Here is a 22,676-nt window from a genome sequence, read left to right as displayed (position 1 = left end):
ATGGGCCGAATGGCCTCCTTCTGTGATACACAATTCTGATATGATTCTAATGCACCTGTGAAGCATCTTGGGACATTTTAATACATTAAAGACACTACATAAAGGAGAGTTGTTGTTGTTAAACAATATGTGCCTAAATTTCTGAAGTACTGCCAGCGGGTGAGGCTCCCTGCTGAGAGTGTGGTCCAAAATGTTACCCTTTTTACTGCCATCCAAAGGTTGCAATAGGAAAGTCCTGCACTGAAAGCATTTTATGGCAGATTTTGCTGCTCACAATGCAGCTGGAGGGGAGGTTGGGGTGGAGTTTCTCTGCCTGTTGCCCATTTAGTGAGGGTCCAGGTCTTCCGTGGGGGAGGTAAGCAGGGTTCCTATGGTTGTTCGGTTTAGCTACAAAATTGACATATTTGCTGATGAGACCGAAACCACCTCCAAGGAGGATCTCAACCCTCGCTAGATGGACAACAGGTACCAGGGATCCCCTACCCTCCAACAGCACTGCGAGCAGAAAAAAAACCCAGCTATAAACTGCTGCTATCAGTGATGGACTCAGTAATCTGTTACCTGAGCCAGCCAGTCAGGTCCGCAATACTCCAGGACATTTGTTCTTTGGTGAGCCAGTCTGCCTCCTTGATGGGATCTGGAAGGGGTAGACCTGTCACTGGGGTTGGCATTCTCCCACTCAGCTGCAGTAATCCTGTAAGCCAATGCCTTTATGGTTAGGAAGGTCGAGAGGTTAGGAGAAATTTCTTTCTGCAGAGAGCTGCTCAAACATAGAATGCTTTGCCCCACAGAGCAGTTAAGGCAGAGACTACTGCGTCTTTTAAGGGAAAAGTGGATAAATATTTAAAGCGGTGGAAGGTACAGGGTTATGAGAAGTGAGTCGGGCAGTGCTATTAGTTTGGATTTCTCTCAGAGGTAACACAGACAAAATGGGACGGATGATCTATTTGTGCTGGAAACGTTTAATTTTTTAAGACTTCTCAGGATAGGAGAAACCAGGTTCAGCACCTGCCAGACTTGAGTGAGACACCTTATGATGGAGAGGGTTGATCTCCTGGATTAATTGTGATGGAGGAGTAAGTGATGTCAGGCCATGTGGTTACAGACTATGGTGGCATACAGGGCTGCTGCTACTGATTACCCCACAGGGTCACGTGGATACCCAGTTTTGGGCTGCTAGATCTTTCCTTAAACTGTCCATTTAGTATGGTAGTAGTGCCACATTACATGGAGGGTATCCTCACTGACTATCTTCACAGCGTCTACACAGCCATCAGTCCTACCCGAGAGAAACAGTGCTTCGTGTTCACATCAAATTTTGAAGCCAACTAATTATCTCACCTACATTTTGTTAAGTTAGAAAAAGTCAATGCTAATCACTTCGAAATGAAAATCTCTTCGTGTATATATAACATGTATGAGACAGAAACAGAGGGGATACAGACAGTTGATTTCCTTGTTTTTTTTAAAAACAAAATTAAATTAAGTTAAATTTTGAAAGAAAACAAACCCTCTTTAAAAAGATAAGGGGGCAGGAGAAAAATTGAGGGTGGTTGGGGCCTTTAGCCTCTTACCAACTATGCTTTGAGTGCAAGTGGGAGGAGCAGTTGGAGTGTTAAGGGCAAGGGCAGGATACAGCGGTTAAGTTCAATAGGGAAGAGGCAAGGGTAGTGATGGGAGGGTTGGAAAGGGAAAAGGATAGTGAGAAGGTAAAGGAGTGGGGGCAGGATGGGAATGAGGTGTTTGGGGGTGGGGGGCGGCAAAGAGAAAAAGCACAAGTGATTCGGGAGCAAATGGGAAAGGAGCCATTGATGCCATCTTCCCTGCACCCCTCACCCCACCACATCCAGCTGGTGAGTCCTTACCCCACCACACTGATATCACCCACCAAATCCCAACCAAAAGGAAAGAAGAAAAACAGCAGAATGACCAGGAATTTAAGGAAGAAAAGCAAGAGTCAGAAACAGCAACACAAGGACACCAGCAACAGGTCAGAGTGACAAAGTTCTCTGATTAACCATGTGTAGTGCTAAGGGAGATTGAAGAGTAATTAGTAAAACACGTACATCTGCATGTACTTCATTTTACAAAACCTTTGTTGCTTTTGTCATGTTTACACTTGTTAATCTTTGTTATTAATGCCTATATCCACACTGAAACTGCATTCTCCTGCCAATGATGGCACTTTATAGAATCAGAAGTTTACAACATGGAAACAGGCCCTTCGGCCCAACATGGCCATGTCGCCCAGTTTATACCACTAAGCTGGTCCCAATTGCCTGCACTTGGCCCATATCCCTCTATACCCATCTTACCCATGTAACTGTCCAAATGCTTTTTAAAAGACAAAATTGTACCCGCCTCTACTACTGCCTCTGGCAGCTCGTTCCAGACACTCACCACCCTTTGAGTGAAAAAATTGCCCCTCTGGACCCTTTTGTATCTCTCCCCTCTCACCTTAAATCTATGCCCCCTCGTTATAGACTCCCCTACCTTTGGGAAAAGATTTTGACTATCGACCTTATCTATGCCCCTCATTATTTTATAGACTTCTATAAGATCACCCCTAAACCTCCTACTCTCCAGGGAAAAAAGTCTCAGTCTATCCAACCTCTCCCTATAAGTCAAACCATCAAGTCCCGGTAGCATCCTAGTAAATCTTTTCTGCACTCTTTCTAGTTTAATAATATCCTTTCTATAATAGGGTGACCAGAACTGTACACAGTATTCCAAGTGTGGCCCTATTAATGTCTTGTACAACTTCAACAAGACATCCCAACTCCTGTATTCAATGTTCTGACCAATGAAACCAAGCATGCCGAATGCCTTCTTCACCACCCTATCCACCTGTGACTCCACTTTCAAGGAGCTATGAACCTGTACTCCCAGATCTCTTTGTTCTATAACTCTCCCCAACGCCCTACCATTAACGGAGTAGGTCCTGGCCCGATTCGATCTACCAAAATGCATCACCTCACATTTATCTAAATTAAACTCCATCTGCCATTCATCGGCCCACTGACCCAATTTATCAAGATCCCGTTGCAATCCCAGATAACCTTCTTCACTGTCCACAATGCCACCAATCTTGGTGTCATCTGCAAACTTACTAACCATGCCTCCTAAATTCTCATCCAAATCATTAATATAAATAACAAATAACAGCAGACCCAGCACCGATCCCTGAGGCACACCGCTGGTCACAGGCCTCCAGTTTGAAAAACATCCCTCTACAACCACCGTCTTCTGTCGTCAATCCAATTTTGTATCCAATTGGCTACCTCACCTTGGATCCCATGAGATTTAACCTTATGTAACAACCTACCATGCGGTACCTTGTCAAATGCTTTGCTGAAGTCCATGTAGACCACGTCTACTGCACAGCCCTCATCTATCTTCTTGGTTACCCCTTCAAAAAACTCAAATTCGTGAGACATGTTTTCCTCTCACAAAACCATGCTGACTGTTCCTAATCAGTCCCTGCCTCTCCAAATGCCTGTAGATCCTGTGTCTCAGAATACCCTAACAACTTACCCACTACAGATGTCAGGCTCACCGGTCTGTAGTTCCCAGGCTTTTCCCTGCCGCCCTTCTTAAACAAAGGCACAACATTTGCTACCCTCCAATCTTCAGGCACCTCACCTGTAGCTGTCGATGATTCAAATATCTCTGCTAGGGGACCCGCAATTTCCTCCCTAACCTCCCATAACGTCCTGGGATACATTTAATCAGGTCCCGGAGATTTATCTACCTTGATGCGCGTTAAGACTTCCAGCACCTCCCTCTCTAATATGTACACTCCTCAAGACATCACTATTTATTTCCCCAAGTTCCCCAACATCCATGCCTTTCTCAACCGTAAATACCGATGTGAAATATTCATTCAGGATCTCACCCATCTCTTGTGGTTCCGCACATAGATGACCTTGTTGATCCTTAAGAGGCCCTACTCTCTCCCTAGTTACCCTTTTGCCCTTTATGTATTTGTAGAAGCTCTTTGGATTCACCTTTGCCTGATCTGCCAAAGCAATCTCATATCCCCTTTTTGCCCTCCTGATTTCTCTCTTAACTCTACTCCGGCAATCTCTATACTCTTCAAGGGATCCACTTGATCCCAGCTGCCTATGCATGTCATATGCCTCCTTTTTGACTAGGGCCTCAATCTCCCGAGTCATCCAAGGTTCCCTACTTCTACCAGCCTTGCCCTTCACGTTGTAAGGAATGTGCTTACCCTGAACCCTGGTTAACACTTTTGAAAGCCTCCCACTTACCAGACGTCCCTTTGCCTGCCAACAGAGACTCAATCAACTTCTGAAAGTTCCTGTCTAATACCATCAAAATTGGCCTTTCCCCAATTTAGAATTTTAACTTTTGGGCCAGACCTATCATTCTCCATAGCTATCTTAAAACTAATGGCATTATGATCACTGGTCCCAAAGTGATCCCTCACTAACACTTCTGTCACCTGCCCTTCCTTATTTCCAAGAGGAGGTCAAGTTTTGCCCCCTCTCCAGTCGGGCCATCCACATACTGAATGAGAAATTCCTCCTGAATACACTCGACAAATTTCTCTCCATCCAAGCCCCTAATGCTATGGCTGTCCCAGTCAATGTTGGGAAAGTTAAAGTCCCCCCACTATTACCACCCTATTTTCCTTGCAGCTGTCTGTAATCTCCTTACATATTTGCTCCTCAATTTTCCGTTGACTATTTGGGGATCTGTTGTACAATCCTATCAAAGTGATCTCTCCCTTATTTTTCAGTTCTACCCATATAGACTCAGTGGGCGAACCCTCGGATATATCCCCTCTCACTACTGCCGTGATGTTCTCCCTAATTAAGAACGCAACTCCCCCTCCTCTCTTACCTCCTGCTCTATCTTTTCTATAGCATCTGTACCCTGGAACATTAAGCTGCCAGTCCTACCCCTCCCTTAGCCATGTTTCAGTAATAGCTATAACATCCCAGTCCCATGTACCCATCCATGCCCTGAGTTCATCTGCCTTGCCCATCAGACTTCTTGCATTGAAATAAATGCAGTTTAATCTAGACTTCCCTTGGTCTTTGCCCTGCTTTCTCAGACCATCTGTCCGGTCATGTTTTGTACACTCTCCCTTACTGCCTTTTGTTTCTGTCACCACTTTACTTCCCACTGACTTCCTGCATCGGTTCCCATCCCCCTGCCACATTCGTTTAAACCCTCCCCAACAGCACTAGCAAACACTCCCCCTAGGACATTGGTTCCAATCCTGCCCAGATGCAGACCGTCCAATTTGTACTGGTCCCACCTCCCCCAGAACCGGTTCCAATGGCCCAGGAATTTGAATCCCTCCCTCTTGCACCATCTCTCAAGCCACGTATTCATCCTAGCTATCCTGTCATTCCTACTCTGACTAGCCCGTGGCACTGGTAGCAATCCTGAGATTACTACCTTGGAGGTCCTACTTTTTAGTTTAACTCCTAACTCCCTAAATTCAGCTTGTAGGACCTCATCCCGTTTTTTATCTATATCGTTGGTACCTATATGCACCACGACAACTGGCTGTTCACCCTCCCCCTCCAGAATGTCCTGCAGCCGCTCCGAGACATCCCTGACCCTTGCACCAGGGAGGCAACATACCATCCTGGAGTCTCGGTTGCGTCCGCAGAAACGCTTGTCTATTCCCCTTACAATCGAGTCCCCTATCACTATAGCTCTGCCACTCTTTTTCCTGCCCTCCTGTGCAGCGGAGCCAGCCACGGTGCCATGAAGCTGGCCGCTGTCACCTTCCCCTGGTGAGCCATCTCCCCTAACAGTATCCAAAACGGTATACCTGTTTTGGAGGGAGATGACCGCAGGGGACCCCTGCACTGCCTTCCTACTCTTCCTCTGTCTGTTGGTCACCCATTCACTATCTCCCTCAGTAATTTTTATCTGTGGTGTGACCAACTCACTGAACGTGCTATCCACGGCTTCCTCAGCATCGCGGATGCTCCAAAGTGAGTCCATCCGCATCTCCAGAGCCGTCAAGCGGTCAAACAGTAGCTGCAGCTGGACACACTTCCCGCAGGTGAAGGAACCAGGGACACAGGAAGGATCCCTGAATTCCCACATCCCACAAGAGGAACATGACATGGGTCTGGGATCTCCTGCCATGACTTAACCCTTAAGTTAGCTTAACAACTACAAGGTCATCTATGTGCAGAACCACAAGAGATGGGTGAGATCCTAAATGAATATTTCACATCGGTATCGCCTCCATTTTGTCTCCCAGGTCATAAGCCTGTACTGCAGAAAAACATCTATGTTCCAACCAGATCATGTTTTGCTATTTAATTACAAATAAATATTATAAATAAGGACAGAATGTATGACTTTACATTAGGAACTGAATTATGTCTGGTTGCCCTGGTCCAATTATGCTCCACCCTCTCACTCCACTTTACCTGACACGAGAGATTGAGCAGTATTATTTTCTGTTCAAATACCAATTACTTATCTAACATTGGTTTAACATATAGGTCAGATTGGAAGGTAGCAAGCTTTAGGCATGTTTTGCACTAAATTCCATCTGCATGTGATTTCTGGTCAGCTACATTTTGTGTGGTACAGTGCTTGTGCACATTTAGTGCCATTAATGCTCCAAGAATACATACAAAAAAAAGCATCCTTTTAAAATTTTCCCAGCAGCTCTAAGATCTGTTGGCTCACTGGATATCCCACTTATGCATTAAACATTTGCCTGGCCAATGTGTGCAGGAAGTGTATTAAAATTATTTGTCCTGCTCCTGGTGTCTGTTTCTCCTGCTTCAGCAGACTCACTTTCACAAACCGACCCAACGAAACAAATAGGGACACAAAAATTCAACGTTCTATAATATTTATTATACATCTATATAAAATGTGCCATACAATTCAATTGAATACACATTACATATTAACTCTATAGATTATAATAGTTAAAATATAAATAAGGTACCAAGAACCCCACCCCCTTTAATTGTAGAAATAAATCCTACAATTGAAAACCTTTCAATTTACAACTTTATAAATTTTAAATCACTCATTTCAATTTCTATACCATTTCTGTCCACCATTTAATCTATTTTTTATTATTTATTTTTAATGAACTATTCCCAAAAACACCCAAAATATACCACAATAATGCATTCTCAATTATTTTGTGGCAATATATTAGGCATTTTGGGGAATAAAGGGAAAGTGCATTAAAGAGATTAAATGCTAACAGAAAATGAAATGAGCAATCTAAAATTTTATTAAATCCTTCTATCCTTATGAAGGACATCATTCCATCTTCCACTGAGCAACATGACAGATCCACTGTATATATAAACTACAAAATTCACATTTCTTCATATACAATGACATTTTATGCAATTTTGCACTAGTTTGTTTTATAGCTTTCCTGAGAGCCACACGAGATCCACTAGTAATATATTACAGACAGTACGGCTGAAAACGCTCAGCCCCACTCGGCTGGCGTAAGTACAGCGAAGCGACTGTCAGTGGCCGCCAGTCCCGACCATGTTTTAGTATCTAGGGTCACTTGTTGCTCAGTGTCAATGCTATCATCAGCACATCTTGGGCACTTGCTGCAGGGGTTGGGGGTAGAACAAACAATGGCCAGTCTCAAATCTGTCCCCTTTATAAAAGGGGGCTGATATTACTCATAGGACCAGCAGTCGAGGGGAGAAGTGGGTGTCTGGACCTGGATGTCCAGACGGCCTCACTTTGACCACCGAGTCAATTTAAGCTGGCATCCAGGTCACTGAGGTGGAGGCAGAGGAAATTCCAGGCATGAAGAATTCCTCCGCATGGTCCCACTCTTGCTGCCAGGGACATCGTTTGAGGCTCGAGGAGATTCTATCTGCTGCAGACTGAGCCAGGATTGGCGATGCAACGCAAGAAACAAATTGAAGTCTTTGGAGATCATGGGCTGTATTAGAAACCAAATTCATGTCCATAATTTCTGACATACCAACCTTCTAAAGTCAACTGAGCCAAAAGAGAGGCAATGAGTGGATGCCAGGCATTTATACAGTTAGAGGTGGAAACTGCAGGATGTGTCACCATAGGTTGAGCTCATGTATTTGTAAGTGATTCAAGAATGACATTGCAGAACAGCAGATTTCTGGCTTGACCCCTCAGCTGGTTTAAAAGGTGCTTAACAATTTAACAGACCTAAAAGAAAAAGAAAAACATTTTTAATCTCACTTTTTAAAAAAAGAATCCAATGAGTAGCTGAGCCATATGGTTCAGAAAAGTCCCAGGTTTGTTCCCTAGGTTGTGCTCAGTGATAGCAAAGTCAATAAAATTGGCCTCAGTGCCCTGGATTAAAATCATAGAATAGAAATTATAGAAAGTTAAAGCAAAGGCAGCCATTCGGCCCATCGCGTCCAGGCCGGCTCTATGCCAGAGCAATCCAGCTAGTCCCACTTCCCTGCCCTATTCCTGTTGACCTGCAATTTTTTTCCTTTCAAGTACTTATCCAGATCCCTTTTGAAGGCCATGATTGAATCTGCCTCGACCACCCCTCAGGCAGTGCATTCCCGATTCTAACCACTCAATGAAAATGCTTTTCCTTCATGTCACCTTTGACAAAAGAACCAATCACCTTAAATCTATGTCCTCTGGTTCTTGATCCTTTTGCCAATGGGAACAGTTTATCTATTCTGTCTGTCTAGACCCTTCATGATTTTGAATACCTCTATCAAATCTCCTTGTAACTGCCTCTGTTCCAAGGTTTTCTCCTTCCTCAGGCAAATGTGCCTGAGGAAGGAGAAAATCTCCCAAACATTTGCCTGAGGAAGGAGAAAATCTCCGAAAGCTTGTGAATTTAAAATAAAATTGCTGGACTATAACTTGGTGTTGTAAAATTGTTTACAATTGTCAACCCCAGTCCATCACCGGCATCTCCACATCTGTTCCAAGGAGAATAGCCCCAGCTTCTCCAGTCTATCCACATTCCTAGTCACTCATCCTTGGAATCATTCTAGTAAATCTCTTCTGTACCCTAAGGCCTTCACATCTCTCCTAAAATGCAGTGCCCAGAACTGGACATAATATTCTAGTTGTGGCTGAACCAATGTATTATAAAAGTTCATAACATCCATACTTTTGTACTCTATGCCTCTATTTATAAAGTCCAGGATCCCGTATGCTTTTTTAAACTGCTTTCTCAACCTGCCCTGCCACCTTCAACAATGTGTACACATATACCCCCAGATCTCTGTTCCTGTACCCCTTTTAGAGTTGTACCCTCTAGTTTATATTGCCTCTCCTCATTCTTCCTACCAAAATGAATCACGTCACATTTTTAAAATTGTGCCCTGTACACCCAAGTCCAAGTCATCAATATATATCAAGAAAAGGAGTGGTCCCAGCACCAACCCCTGGGTAACACCACTGTACACCTCCCTCCAGTCTGAAAAACAACTGTTCACCCACTACTGTTTCCTGTCCCTTAGCCAATTCTGTATCCATGTTGCTATGCCCCCTTTATTCCTTGGGCCACAATCTTGATAAGCCTACCGTGCATCATTTTATCAAAAGCCTTTTGAAAGTCCATATACACCACATCAACTGCATTGCTCTCATCTACCCTCAGTTTTACGATGAGGTAACAATCAAGTTGGTTAAACACGATTTGCCTTTAACAAATCCGTGCTGACTTTCCCTAAATCAATCCACCCTCATCCAAGTGACCTTGTCCAAGTCCCGGATTATAGTTTCTAAAAGTTTCCCCACCACAGAGGTTAAACTGACTGGCCTATAGTTGCTGGGTTTATCCTTACACCTTTTTTGAACAAGGGTATAACATTTGCAATTCTCCAGTCCTCTGGTACCACCCCCATATCTACAGATGTTTGGAAGATTATGGCCAGTATCTCTGCAATTTCCACCCTTCCCTCAGCAACCTAGGATGCACCCCTCCTCTTACTACCTGTTTACATGCCTGTAAAAGACTTTTGGATTCCCTTTTATGTTGGCCAGCAGTCTATTCTCATACTCTCTTTGCCCCTCTGAACTTTCTGTATTCTGTCTGATTCTCACTTGTGTTATCAACCTGATATCTGTCATACACCCCCTTTTTTCCATTTCATCTTACTCACTCATCATCCAGGGTGCTCTGGCTTTAGTTGCTCTACCTTTCTGCCTCGTGGGAATGTGCCTAGACTGTATCCGAACCATCTCCTCTTTAAAGGCCACTCACTGTTAAATTACAGTTTTGCCTGCCAATTTTTGATTCCAATTTACCCGGGCCAGATCTGTTCTCATCCCATTGAAATTGGCCCTCTTCCAATTGAGTATTTTTACTTTAGAGTGGTCCATGTCCTTTTCCATAGCTATTTTAAACCTTATGATACTATGATTGCTGATCCCTAAATGCTCCCCCACTGACACTTACTCCACTTGTCCCACCTCATTCCCTTGTACTAAGTCCAGCAATGCCTCCTTCCTCGTTGGGCCGGAAACATACTGGTTAAGAAAGTTATCCTGAACACATTGCAAAAATTCCTCCTGCTCTTTGCCCCTTATATTATTATCCCAGTCTATATTAGGATAGTTGAAGTCCCCAGTCGTCATACTCTATAGCTTTTGCACCTCTAATTTCCCTGCAAATTGCTCCTCTATATCCTTCCCACCAGTTGGTGGCCTATAAAATACACCCAGTAGGGTAATGGCACCTCCTATTTCTTAACTTTAACCAAATAAATTCTGTCCTTGATCCCTCCAGGACATCCCCTCTCTCCAGTACTGCAATATTCCTTAATCAATACTACCACCCTCCCCCCTTTCTTTCCGTATCTTTCCTGAACATCTTGTATCCAGGAATATTGAGTACCCAATCCTGCCCTTTTTTGAGCCAGGTCTCCGTTAATGCCACAACATCATATTCCCATGTGGCTGTTTGTGCCTGCAGCTCACCAACCTTGTTTATCACGCTTCATGTGTTTACACATGCACCACAAACTAGTCTTAGACTTCCTTGTGCACTCAGTCTGATCCCACCTAATACTGTACTATTACTTGCACTTTTTCTCTTGATCCTTTGTGCCCCCTGTTTCTCTTTTCCAATACTACATCCAGTGTCCACCCCGCTGCCAAAATTAGTTTAACTCCCCACCCCATAGCACTAGCGAACCTCCCCATAAGGACATTGGTCCCAGCTCCGTTGAGGTGCAACCCTTCTGGCCTGTACAGGTCCCACCTTCCCCAAAACTGGTCCCAATGCCCCAGGAATCTAAAGCCCTCCCTCCTGCATCATCTCTCCAGCCACACATTCATCTGCTCTATCCTATTTCTATACTCACTAGCACGTGGAACCAGCAGTAATCTGGAGATTACTAACTTTGAGGTCCTGCTTGTTAATCTCCTTCCTAACTCCTTAAAATCTGCCTGCAGGACCTCATCCCTCTTCCTACTTATATCGTTGGTACAGATATGGACCACGACCTCTGGTTGTTCACCCTCCCCCTCCCCCCCAGAATGTTCTGCAGCTGCTCAGTGACATCCTTGATCCTGGCACCGGGGAGGCAACATGCCATCCTGGAATCATGTCTGCAGCCAGAAAAACACCCCTCTGCTTCACTATAGAATCCCCCATCACTATTGCTCTCCTGACCCCGTACAGCTGAGCCATCCATAGTGGTGTGGACTTGGCTCTGGCAGCACTCCGCAGAGGAACCCCCTCATTCACTGGTATTCAGAACTGAGATGGGCTAAACAGCCATGCACAATTACTGTCCAGTGACCCCTACTGGACGTGCATACATTGGGCAGGGTAAGATAAGGACAGACCAATAGTTTGCCAACACTCACTGTTGTCCCACCTAGGTGAGGTACTAGAGGGCAAATACCCATTCAGCCAAACTCAAGCAAGAGGCCACTATCTTCAGGAGTGTGGAAAGGAGGGGAGCCCTCAGAATTGACAAGAATTTTTTTACACTATTCTAGCACTATAGGGCTGATTTTATCAACCTGCGGCCCCGCTGGCCATGATTGTCAGTCCAGTAATTGCTATGCATTTTGGGAAATTGCCATTTCCCGATCTGCACAGATGGTGACTCACCCACCATTAGTACACCCTTATTAGCACAGTACATTCAATACGATACTTGTTTCTCCTAGAAATGCTCAAGTAAAATGAATTGTCATCAAATTGGAACCTGCAGTAAACTCTGCCGGATGGGAAGTAAACTTTTCATTGTGCCAAGCTTAAAAACTAATCTTCTCCTTTCTATTTGCACTGGGTTAAGTCAGGGCAAGTGGCAATAAGCCACTTGGTTGATGACCAGGAGCATGTGGTTCCAGTTTAGTTTCAGTAGATTAAGAGGAAGTCATGCTGGGGTTTTTAAATTGGTGCTATTAGGAGTTGTTTCCGTTTTACAAATGCAATCTGATTTCAACATTCTGGGCTCCAATGCTCAGGATTTTACCAAAGTCTATTTGGACTTTAGCTACAACCAAGAGTTATCAATTCCACCCTGTCTGCAGCATTAAAGGCAGAATTCCCACAAATAACCTAGCCCTCAGTTAGACCGTGGGAGTCAATTTTCCTGACCTCTGCCCTCCAGATCAACAGTAATCAGCTGCAGAAGTCAAGAAAAATGGGTAGAGATCTGTTATACCGAATATCCGCCTCATATTACCCTGGGATTTCCCACGGTTTGGGGGGGGGGGGCGGGGGCGGTGAGGACACAGTTGGATGTATGCCTGCAAAAAGCACAAGTCCTGCTACCAAAGCAGGAGACATTCCCAGTCTTTATCTGGAGGTGGAGAAACGGACGTCCTAAATATCTGGCATTGGGCCTGCGCCAGGAACCCCCTGGTTTTGGGGGAGGCTTTGCAATGGGTTGAAGGAGCACACAAGGCAAGCCCTTATTTTTTTATTTTGGCTCACTGGGGTGGATGATCATGCTGTGAGGCCTCAGGCTGCTGCTCTCCAGGATAATGGGCCTGTCCTGAACAGGCATAGTCCATTGCCCGTCTAATGCTAAGGCCGGTTTTGGGGGGGGGGGGGGGGGGGGGGGGGGAAGGGGAAGAATAATTGGCCTCTATACAAAATGTAAAGCTTTGACTTTTTCCCTTCGTTGAGGGTTCTATAACAAGGGGACATAGATTCAAGGTAAAAGGCGGGAGGTTTAGAGGGGATTTGAGACAAGGCTACGGACCAAATGCTGGAATATGGGATTCGAGTAGACAGGGCTGATGGCCGGCGCGGACACGATGGGCCGAAGGGCCTCTATCCGTGCTGTATGACTCTATGACTCTATTTGTATATTCAAATAGACAATATGATTAGGCAAAGCGCAAAAGTATCACTTGTGGCCTGTTTGGTGATTACCCCTTTTACTATAGCAGCACTAGCATTAATTATATACATTCAGGACTATATTCAACAAAAATAAAGGGGAGATGGCTACATTACAGATTATACTGAAAATTTTGATTCATTTTTTAAACACAAAGGATCTTCCCCACAATACTGCTCAGAAGTGATGTGGGAACAATTTAAATGCAAAAAGATTGACAAGGACAAAGTCAATCGACCATAATAATGGTCTTCTGGCGGGAGGTTTAATTATTCAGGAACACTATCAACTGGAGAGCCTTCTATTAAACCTGCCAATAAAATTAAACAATCATCTGAGACCGATGAACAAGTAGGAGCTTAGTTACAGTCTAATTAGGTGTGTGGTACTAAGCTCTTCTAATAACTTAATTCAGCATCTGATCACATTTACTGATTTAATGAGAACAGTAGTTTGGGAAGACAAAATGGGCAGTTCACTACTCACTTTAAAACCTAGAATATATCAAGTGGCAACAGCTACATTTAATGACCTGCAACTTTGTTTTCATTTCATATTCTAGCATTTGTAGATTTTCATTTACAACTACAACTCACTATTTCCCCATCCTTTATGGGAGTGCTAACTACGGTATCATGGAAGTTACAGCACAGGAGGTAGCCATTCTGTCCAGTGCTGGGCTGGTCACAGCCACCTTGAGGCACAAAGTCTTAAGGACTTAAGTACTTCCTGCACCAATGCATCACAAACCTAAGATCTGTGCAAGATAATGTTTCAGGTGTGGATCCTGTGTCATGGCCAGAGGGAAGGGTCCAGGTGGATGGAGGAGGGTGAGACAGACAGGGGGAACCCCCTTTGGCCAAAAAGATAGGCATGGAGGCGAAGGTGGCAGAAGAGGAACTCTACATCAGTTTAAACTCAGAATTCATTAAAATGGGGGGGGGGGGGGGCGGGAGGAGGAATTGAAGCCTCGGTCCTAGCTGAAGATAGACTACTGAGTCGGACAGAGGAATTACATAGAATGTATAGCACAGAAACAGGCCATTCGGCCCAACAGGTCCAGGTCAGTGTTTATGTCAGAGGAGACAAATAAAATTTGACAAGGGGTGAGTGAAGGGATACCAGCCTCTCTACTCCTTCACATTCTTCTGACCCCATCTCTCCTAATCTTACCCCTTGTGAAATTTTCCCCACTTCCCCCTGCACATCTGACCCTTTCGCCTGTCTTCAGCCTACTCAGAGGGCTTGACAGGGCAGATGCTGGGACGCAGCTTCCCCTGGCTGGAGAGTCTAGAACTAGGGGACAGAGTCTTGGGACAAGGGGTCGGTCATTTTGGACTGATGAGAAATTTCTTCAGAGGGTTGTGAATCTTTGGAATTCTCTACCTCAGGGCTGTGGATGCTCTGTCGTTGAGTATATTCAAGGCTGAGATAGATAGATTTTTGGATTCTAAGGTAATCAATGGATATGGGGACCGGGCGGGTAAGTGGAGTTGAGGTCGAAGTTTAGCTATGATCGTATTGACTGGCGGAGCAGGCTCAAGGGGTTGTATGGCCTACTCCTGCTCCTATTTCTTAATGTTCTTGTGTGCGATCTACTTGAACCTCTAACCTAGTCAAAAAGTGCAACCTGAAATGTTACCTTGCCTGTTCTCTCCACAGGTGCTGACTGACCTGCTGAGCGTTTCCAGCATTTGCTTTTTGTCACTTTACTTTTAAAAATAGCAAGACTTACACAAAAGAATACTTTGTTTCAATCAACAGAGGACACTACATACTGCTCTTCTTTTTAAAAAGGGAGCCATAGTAGTAGACCTGATGCAAATTTGGTTGTGCAGCAATAAATTTGAAATCACAAATTTAATTGCTTTGGCTTTGCAACACAGTTCAGCTCTCAGCCCTGATACATGGGAGTTGGTTCTGAGTGCCAGGACAACTCTGGTATGAAGCAACTACCTGAACTTATATTTTTTTAAAAAAGCCAAAGTTTCAGTAAATTAAACCATATTCCAAAACCTTTACTTAATTGATCAAAAAGATGACATCTCTACTTAAACTACTGAATAGTCTACATACTGCACAGATCCTGAATACTTTCAATTGTGGAAAGTTGGTAAATGCAATATTGGTACCACTGAATCTAATGTTAAAGGGAAGTGGATAGTATGTGTTCTGTGAAGGTAATGGGACAAGGGCAGGATTAATGAGCTGTTGCTCCTCACAGACAGTGGCTGGTGTCTGCCACCAGGAGGGCTGATGAAAGTACACTTAAAAAATAGATGCTTATTTTTTTTAATTCAGTCTGCAGTATGAGAAGGAAAGCTCAAATGTGAAATTATAATACAGTGGGCAGTCTTTCACACGGGAAAATTAAGGCAGATTATTCTATTAACTGCTAAGCTCACCGCACACTTTTTGCTGTGGTGTTTGTTTCACAAGTTGCTTTCATAAAAATACCACATTTCGATTAGCTTTGAAAGCTTGGCTGGGAGATGTAGATTAAGTTCTGCACAGTTGGGGTTTCTGGCAGCAAGCAAAAGGCACAAAACCTTGTACTGGAGCAGTGCTGAAATGTTAGTGACATTTATGATAGTCAAGACTTGACACATGCTGCCATCTCCTCCAAAGTTAGGAGGCTCTAATTTCAGCTGCAAGATACATCAAAAATGGGTTGCGTACTTAAACCAAAAAGTGAACGATTACTGTTCCCAATGAGCGACACTTTGCCCATTCCTTCGTGGGGCCTGGATTTATTCTGCTAATTTGAATCCTTCACATCTTTCTTTACTGCTGTACACTTTGCACTTCTGGATTTTAAACAGCTAAATACATACTGTGCCAGTGTGAAACCTGGTGGCTGTTCAGGATGAGTTAGCTGACACAGGTGGTGTGTAATTGTCAATTCTGACATATCCCAAGATAAATAGTTTGACACCCCCACCCCCAAAATAAGTAAATAAAAGAAAATGGCACCAGAGGTTTATGGCCAAGAATACCAGGTACCAATTCTCCTTTGTACACAAGGGTGTGAATACTATAGACCCTGGAGAAAAAAACCTTTGCATTTACTTCACGTGCCAAAATATCCTATTTTGCACACTGCTGGCACTAGCATAAGGGGCACATTGCAGCTATGTGGAAGTAGAGTGAAGCAAATGCAGCACTCTACCTGATTTATCTTCCATTTATTTTGTGTTGGAATATCTGAAAACCATTAGCAGACAGCTCCCACCAAAAGCAAGTCTCATCTTTGCACAAAAACAAGTGTCTACTTTCTGTTGACCATTTTAAATGGTGTCAGGCCCCTTAATAGTGCTACATTATCTGGACTCCATATAATCTACTGCATCATGCCCTATTTCTTCCATAGTTAAAAACAAAATACTTGTTATGCAGCAGATGCTTTTGGCTGAACATTCAAATGAATTATCTATTATTTCTTTTCATGAATATGAAAAAATAAAGTAGCATTTATACAGCCCAATATTACAAGCTCAAGGCATCACAACCAATTAATTACTTTTGAAATGCAGTCACTGCTGTTAGGTAGGCAAATAACTGATCTATGCCATTAAGAACAAAGCATTCTAAGAGATAGCATTTGAGCACACATTGCTCTTAGCTGTGCCCTGGTTTTGCACTCTAGTGTATTCCAAGAAGAAATCTGGAGCTAAAGTGTTAAAAAGGCACTCGAGTGAAACATGGTCAGGCTTAGGCATTGTACCAACAAAATGACATTTCTTCAAACAAAAACTTGGGTTGTTTGTTTTTGTATCCTCTTGGGAAAGAGGATTTTTTTTTTACAGAAGAGGGTGCTTCAATGCATTTTTGGATAGCTTTTAATAGGATCCTGTTGCACATTACTGTGGGCAAAATCTTGCTTGATTGAAAAAGGTTAATGAGGTATAGAGAGGGATAAAGGAAGTACAACAAAGAATTATACCACTGCAGTAGCCAATGTAGTACACAACTTCCTTAGGTTTATTGATCAAACATTTGTACCAATATCACCAAAAAAAATCACCTCATTCGTCTCATTGCTGTTTGTGAGATCTTAGTGTTCAAAATGGCTGCCACCTTTGTCTACATGACTGCACTTCAAAGTGATCCTTTGTACATGAAGCACCATGGGCTGTTTCTCGAGATGTGATTTTAAAGATTTATCCCACATCTTCATTATATAAGAGAAGGTTTCCGGGGGGGCACTAAGTCTTCAGGAACTGAAACCCTGGCTGATTTTGTCCTCTCAAAAGACCAGTACAGGTGACAGATTCTAGGGGCACTAAGGCAAACTATATAGTGTCCCCAGAACTATTGCATCAGACCAAATAATTCAGCACAAGTCAGGGATTCAAACTGGGACCGTCCTTGTCTGTCTGTATAGTTCTACAGTGCAAGATGCTGTCACCAGGGAAGCTCATTACTGCAGGTTACTATTCTCTTGGAATCAACAATTGCAGAATATAATGTTACTTTACAGCATAGTTTTTAATGCAAATATTACTTGGCTTTATTATACATGGCTCATGGTAAGTTGTGCAAGTTCTTCAAAACATTAGTATCGATATGGCCTCATGCCCCCTCAGGTGGATGTAGAAGATCCCATGACACTATTTGAAGATCAGAGGAGTTCAAGACATTCTGGCTGATATTTCACTCAACACCATTAAAACAGATTATCAAGTCATTTATTTCATTGTTGTTTGTGAGACCTTGCTGTGCACAAACAGGCGGTCGTGTTTCCTACATCACAATAGCGACTACACTTCAAAAGTACTTCACTGGCTGTGACACTGATCTACTTTTTGCCTCACTCTTCTGGCCACAAGATCCCCAACTTGTAGAGCACCTTCCAATATCCTTTCACTTTACCTCCTCTCTCCCGCCCTTCAAAAGTCTGTAAAAACTTTTCCATCTGTTCTCTTAGCCCCTTCCCTTAATTCCATTTCTACTTGTTCTTTCCTCTATCTTGGTGTACATCTCTGCTCCATCAAACACTCCAAAACATCTTTCCAGCACAAGGAACACTACATAAATGCAAACAATTGCTGTTATATTAAAGATTCATCTAGCTCCTCACAAATTAAGTAAAGCAACTGAGATTCAGTCCAGTAGGGATAAGCATCAAAGCAAAAGGAAAGCAACAAAAATTGAGCTAATTCCACCTGCTAGAGTGACTAACTCACGTTGGGATTCCCGACCCCCAAAATTGAAAAGTTCTAACCTACTCTTCAATTTATCTAGTTTTTGCCAATAGGATTCTCTGGAAGTTAATTTTCTTGACTACAGATCAGATGTCCTAGTTACACTATGGTTTTTGTACCAAACTTACACCTGTAGTGGAGCAAATTTGACAGGAACATAAGTAGAGAGCAGCCAAACCACATTGATGGATGTACTTTGCCTCCTGTTGGAAGTCCTAAATAGTTTTGACACTAGAGTAGCACAGACAACACCAGTCTAACAGCTGGTGCTGGTTTAGTGCCTCCAAAACTAATGTACATTGTGACATCATGGTATTCCTAACACCAGGACAAGGCTGGCACCCATCAGGCAGTTAATTCTTCTCGTAGTGTGACTAAGTGTGATGAATTGGATAAAGTGGATTACACACAAACCCTGAGCACCTACACCCCACATGTAGTGTGCACACACAAGGGGTGCCCTGAAATAGGAGCACCACTGACCCCAGACGATGTGACTCCGATGATGCAAGTAAGGTTGTGTCTCACTTCTGTCGTCATCTTTAGTATCGCAAGGGAATTTGCATTTTAGAACATGTTAAAAAGGAATATCAAGTATGGAAATATGTATTTTCATTTTGAGCAAAGCACAACAATTGTCATCCAGCAATTTTTAAGCCAAGTCAATGGGGACAGGAGAAAGAGGGACTTCTGCCACACCAGTACAGAGAGGCACATACAACTAGAAAAACAACTAACGTTATATCCACTTGGCTAGCAAGACTTAAATGTGAGCTTGTCTAAATGACCATATCTGAAGCTTTACTTTAGAAGAAAAATCAATACTATTGCAAATGAAATACATTCTGTACTTGGTTTACATGAGAAGCTAGTCAGTGGTGGGGAAAGGTTGCACCAAGTCACAAAGGGTCAAAGGCACAAGGAAAGCAGAGAAACAATGAAGGACTGGAGACGCAGAGACAAGTACATTGATATAAGATGCAGGATGCTTTTTTAAAAAAAAACTTGAAGCCAAAAAGTGACTAATTCCTTTGCCAAGTATCTAGGGTAGTCATCCTGGTGAGCTGGGGGAGGCAGATGCATCCAAGTCTCTTGGCAGTCTGGAGTCTCCAACCCCCATTTTATAATCTTAACCTCTGTCAATTAGATGATAACATTATTGAAGCTAACACTGAAGCATTAACAACCTTACTTGCATCAAATTTTTACCAAAGCTTAGACAGAACCCAGTTTTAATAAATCCCTGAAGCATTTGATACAAGGTTGATTTGTATAATCCCACCCTCTAGTTCATTAGGAAATCTCAAAATACTTAACCAAGGCTTCGTTTCAGCCCCTCTCCTCACCCAACCTGCATGACAGAGCACCTGTTTGTTGGTATCACATTAGAGACAGCAGGCAGAAAGGATGTTGTCTGTCAGTGGGAGACGAGAATTATTCAGCAGTGCCTGCTGTCTCACCAAAAGAATCAATGAGGCAAGCACTTAACACAGTTGAAGGTCACCTTTCATAGTGTTGCATGTACACACATGGCTGCTATGCAGTTACTGTGCCATCTGCGCAGAATCTGTCATTAAACAGCAAATAGATGCCTCACAGAATTTCAAAAGAAATGCTGACTGGCTGGAACAAATGCATCGAAATATTAGCTATGCATAAGGCTACTTAAGTCTACAATTGTACTGCTCTTGAATATCCAGATTACTAAACCAGACCCCTAAATCTTATATTCTTCCAATCATGTGGAGGATCATGGATGCTTTGAACATCTAACACCACTTTAATCTGTTGGTGTGCTATAAAGAAATAACCATCTCCTGAATGGATATTCCTGGGATGTGATGTGATATGAATAGTCACCAGTATGAAGTATTAAAGCTGTGACAGCACATTCTTTCCAATTCCTCTGAATGGAAACATCTGCACACTAAGTTAGTGAGCTGTAAGCAATAGGCTCAATTCAAAACTTGAGTTATTATGCATATTTACAGCACTTAATAGACTTCCCAAGAAATCGAAATATTCAAGTAATTTCATGCCAAGCTTCAGAATCTGTACAAGATGCACAAGTTAACTCAAAAATGCAAGAATCCATTTTCCACAGATGACTTCAAATCATTAGTTTCCATATTAAAATAGCTGAGAATAATTTTAAATGCAGGGGAGGATTTTAAATGGACTTTTAGGAAATCTGAATTCTGCCCTGTTGCACTGGTTCCATACAACAGTACACAGTATTTTTTGTTTTAAAAAACAGAAGCCTAAATGAAGAGACTGGGAAGATTGGGTTTGTTTTCCTTGGAGCAGAGGAGGCTGAGGGGGGACATGATTGAGGTGTACAAAATTATGAGGGGCACAGATAGGATGGATACTAAGGAGCTTTTTCCCTTCGTTGAGGGTACTATAACAAGGGGACATAGATTCAAGGTAAAAGGCGGGAGGTTTAGAGGGGATTTCAGAAAGAACTTTTTCACCCAGAGGGTGGTTGGAGTCTGGAACTCACTGCCTGAAAGGGTTGTGGAGGCAGGAACCCTCAACATTCAAGAAGCATTTGGATGAGCACTTGAAATGCCATAGCATACAAGGCGACGGACCAAATGCTGGAATATGGGATTAGAGTAGACAGGGCTGATGGCCGGCGCGGACACGATGGGCCGAAGGGCCTCTATCCGTGCTGTATAACTCTATGACTCTATGACTCTAATCTCAGCCCGAAGTGCAGGACACCAAGGTTAAAGCAGTTTGAAGGAAGACAAAATAAAATCAAGCAGTAGTGACTAGGTGATGAAATACTTGAATTTGTAGGGAGAAAGGGTATGAAAGAAGGTTTAGCGGAGTAGAAAAGTAATTACATTGTTACTCGAAGAGCTTCATTTGAAACAGTGGAAGCTGTGCACCCCAGTCTGATGGTGCATCTACTGTAGAATTTAGTCCTGGAGGACAGTTCTTGAAACAGAGTCCATCGCTGAGCACCTTGTTAGTCACTCCATGTTAGCTTCTGCTACAGCAGCCCACTAGATCTGCTGCAATATAACATTTTATAAATGCAGTTTCATTCATCTTGGGTTCCATTAAAACAGTCAGCAATGCAAGTAAGTTATTATATTAATGAGCAACTATGTATATAAACATAGCAAGCTGTCTTGGAAAAGACTACCATGGAAACAACACTCAATCTTTTACCCGTTAAGATATATCCATAATATAAAGCACATTTATTAATGGCTTTAAGATCCCAAACTATTCATTGTTAACAAGACATCAGCGCCTGGACTTCACAACTTTTATTTTAGTGTCTCCCAAACCACGAGCGAAAACAGACTGTGACCAACTTGTTAAGACTTTTCACGTTCACATTGAGGGATTTCTTGGAAGAGTAGTTTCCCATGGTAAACACATAGCTGGGCAGTCATCCCCACAGCAGCTGAGAGTTTCAAATAGGTCTGTCAGCTTTGTCCCGTCGGGCACCTGTTTGCGCGTTCTCACCATGCTCATCAACAATATGTCCCCTGCCCCACCTCCCCGTCACAGCACATCAGAACAAGCACAGCTATTCGCTTCAATAAATCAGTCAAACGTGTAAATGGAGCAGATCTTTAAAAGGGAACGATATTGTGGAAACACTGGTAAAACACCCACAGCATCACCAGGAACACTATATACACACAGATTGTTTCATCATAAATGAAAAATACAACCTTAGGGCATTCCCTTCTCTGAATTTTCCTCATTTAGAATATACATGCACTATAAATAGAATATAAACCATTGTCCAGTGGGATATGATCAGTATTTGTACTCTGGGTGGGGGACTTCAACGTCTATCACCAAGAGTGGCTCGGTAGCACCACTACTGGCCAAGTCATAAAGGACATAGCTGCGACACTGGGCCTGCGACAGGTGGTGAGCGAACCAACACGAGAGAAACACTTACTTGACCTTGTCCTCACCAATCTACCTGTCGCAAATGCATCTGTCCATGACAGTACTGGTAGGAGTGACCACCGCACAGTCCTCGTGGAGACGAAGTCCCGTCTTCGCACTGAGGACACCATCCAACGTGTTGTGTGGCACTACCACCGTGCTAAATGGGATAGATTCAGAACAGATCTAGCAGCTCAAAACTGGGCATCCATGAGGCGCTGTGGGCCATCAG

At 43.2% G+C, this 22,676-nt stretch overlaps 1 protein-coding gene and 1 long non-coding RNA gene across 7 annotated transcripts in view; one reads left to right on the top strand and one right to left on the bottom strand.

The window, feature by feature from the left end:
• The window catches only part of wu:fb55g09 (uncharacterized), a 76,051-nt gene that overhangs the window by 20,906 nt on the left and 32,469 nt on the right, over nucleotides 1–22,676 (bottom strand). For 2 of the 5 annotated variants that reach the window (XM_068000033.1, XM_068000031.1), the window contains exons 3-4: nucleotides 7,983–8,181; nucleotides 562–694 (exon numbers count right to left, since the gene is read on the bottom strand). The exons of 1 other annotated variant lie outside the window; for it this stretch is intronic. The gene's annotated coding sequence lies outside the window, so the exon portion shown is untranslated. Of the gene's footprint in view, nucleotides 1–561; nucleotides 695–6,842; nucleotides 8,182–22,676 lie in introns of those variants that run through there. 2 more of the 5 variants (XR_010966271.1, XM_068000030.1) reach the window with 1 other exon arrangement.
• LOC137334940 (uncharacterized) overlaps nucleotides 1–22,676 on the top strand; it is a 146,660-nt gene that overhangs the window by 106,120 nt on the left and 17,864 nt on the right. The gene's annotated exons all lie outside the window — the stretch shown is intronic.

Source organism: Heptranchias perlo, chromosome 18 (genome assembly GCF_035084215.1).
Source record: "Heptranchias perlo isolate sHepPer1 chromosome 18, sHepPer1.hap1, whole genome shotgun sequence".
Lineage (NCBI taxonomy): Eukaryota > Metazoa > Chordata > Chondrichthyes > Hexanchiformes > Hexanchidae > Heptranchias > Heptranchias perlo.
The sequence above is the reverse complement of the archived record's forward strand: the minus strand, read 5'-3'. Positions and strand labels throughout refer to the sequence as shown.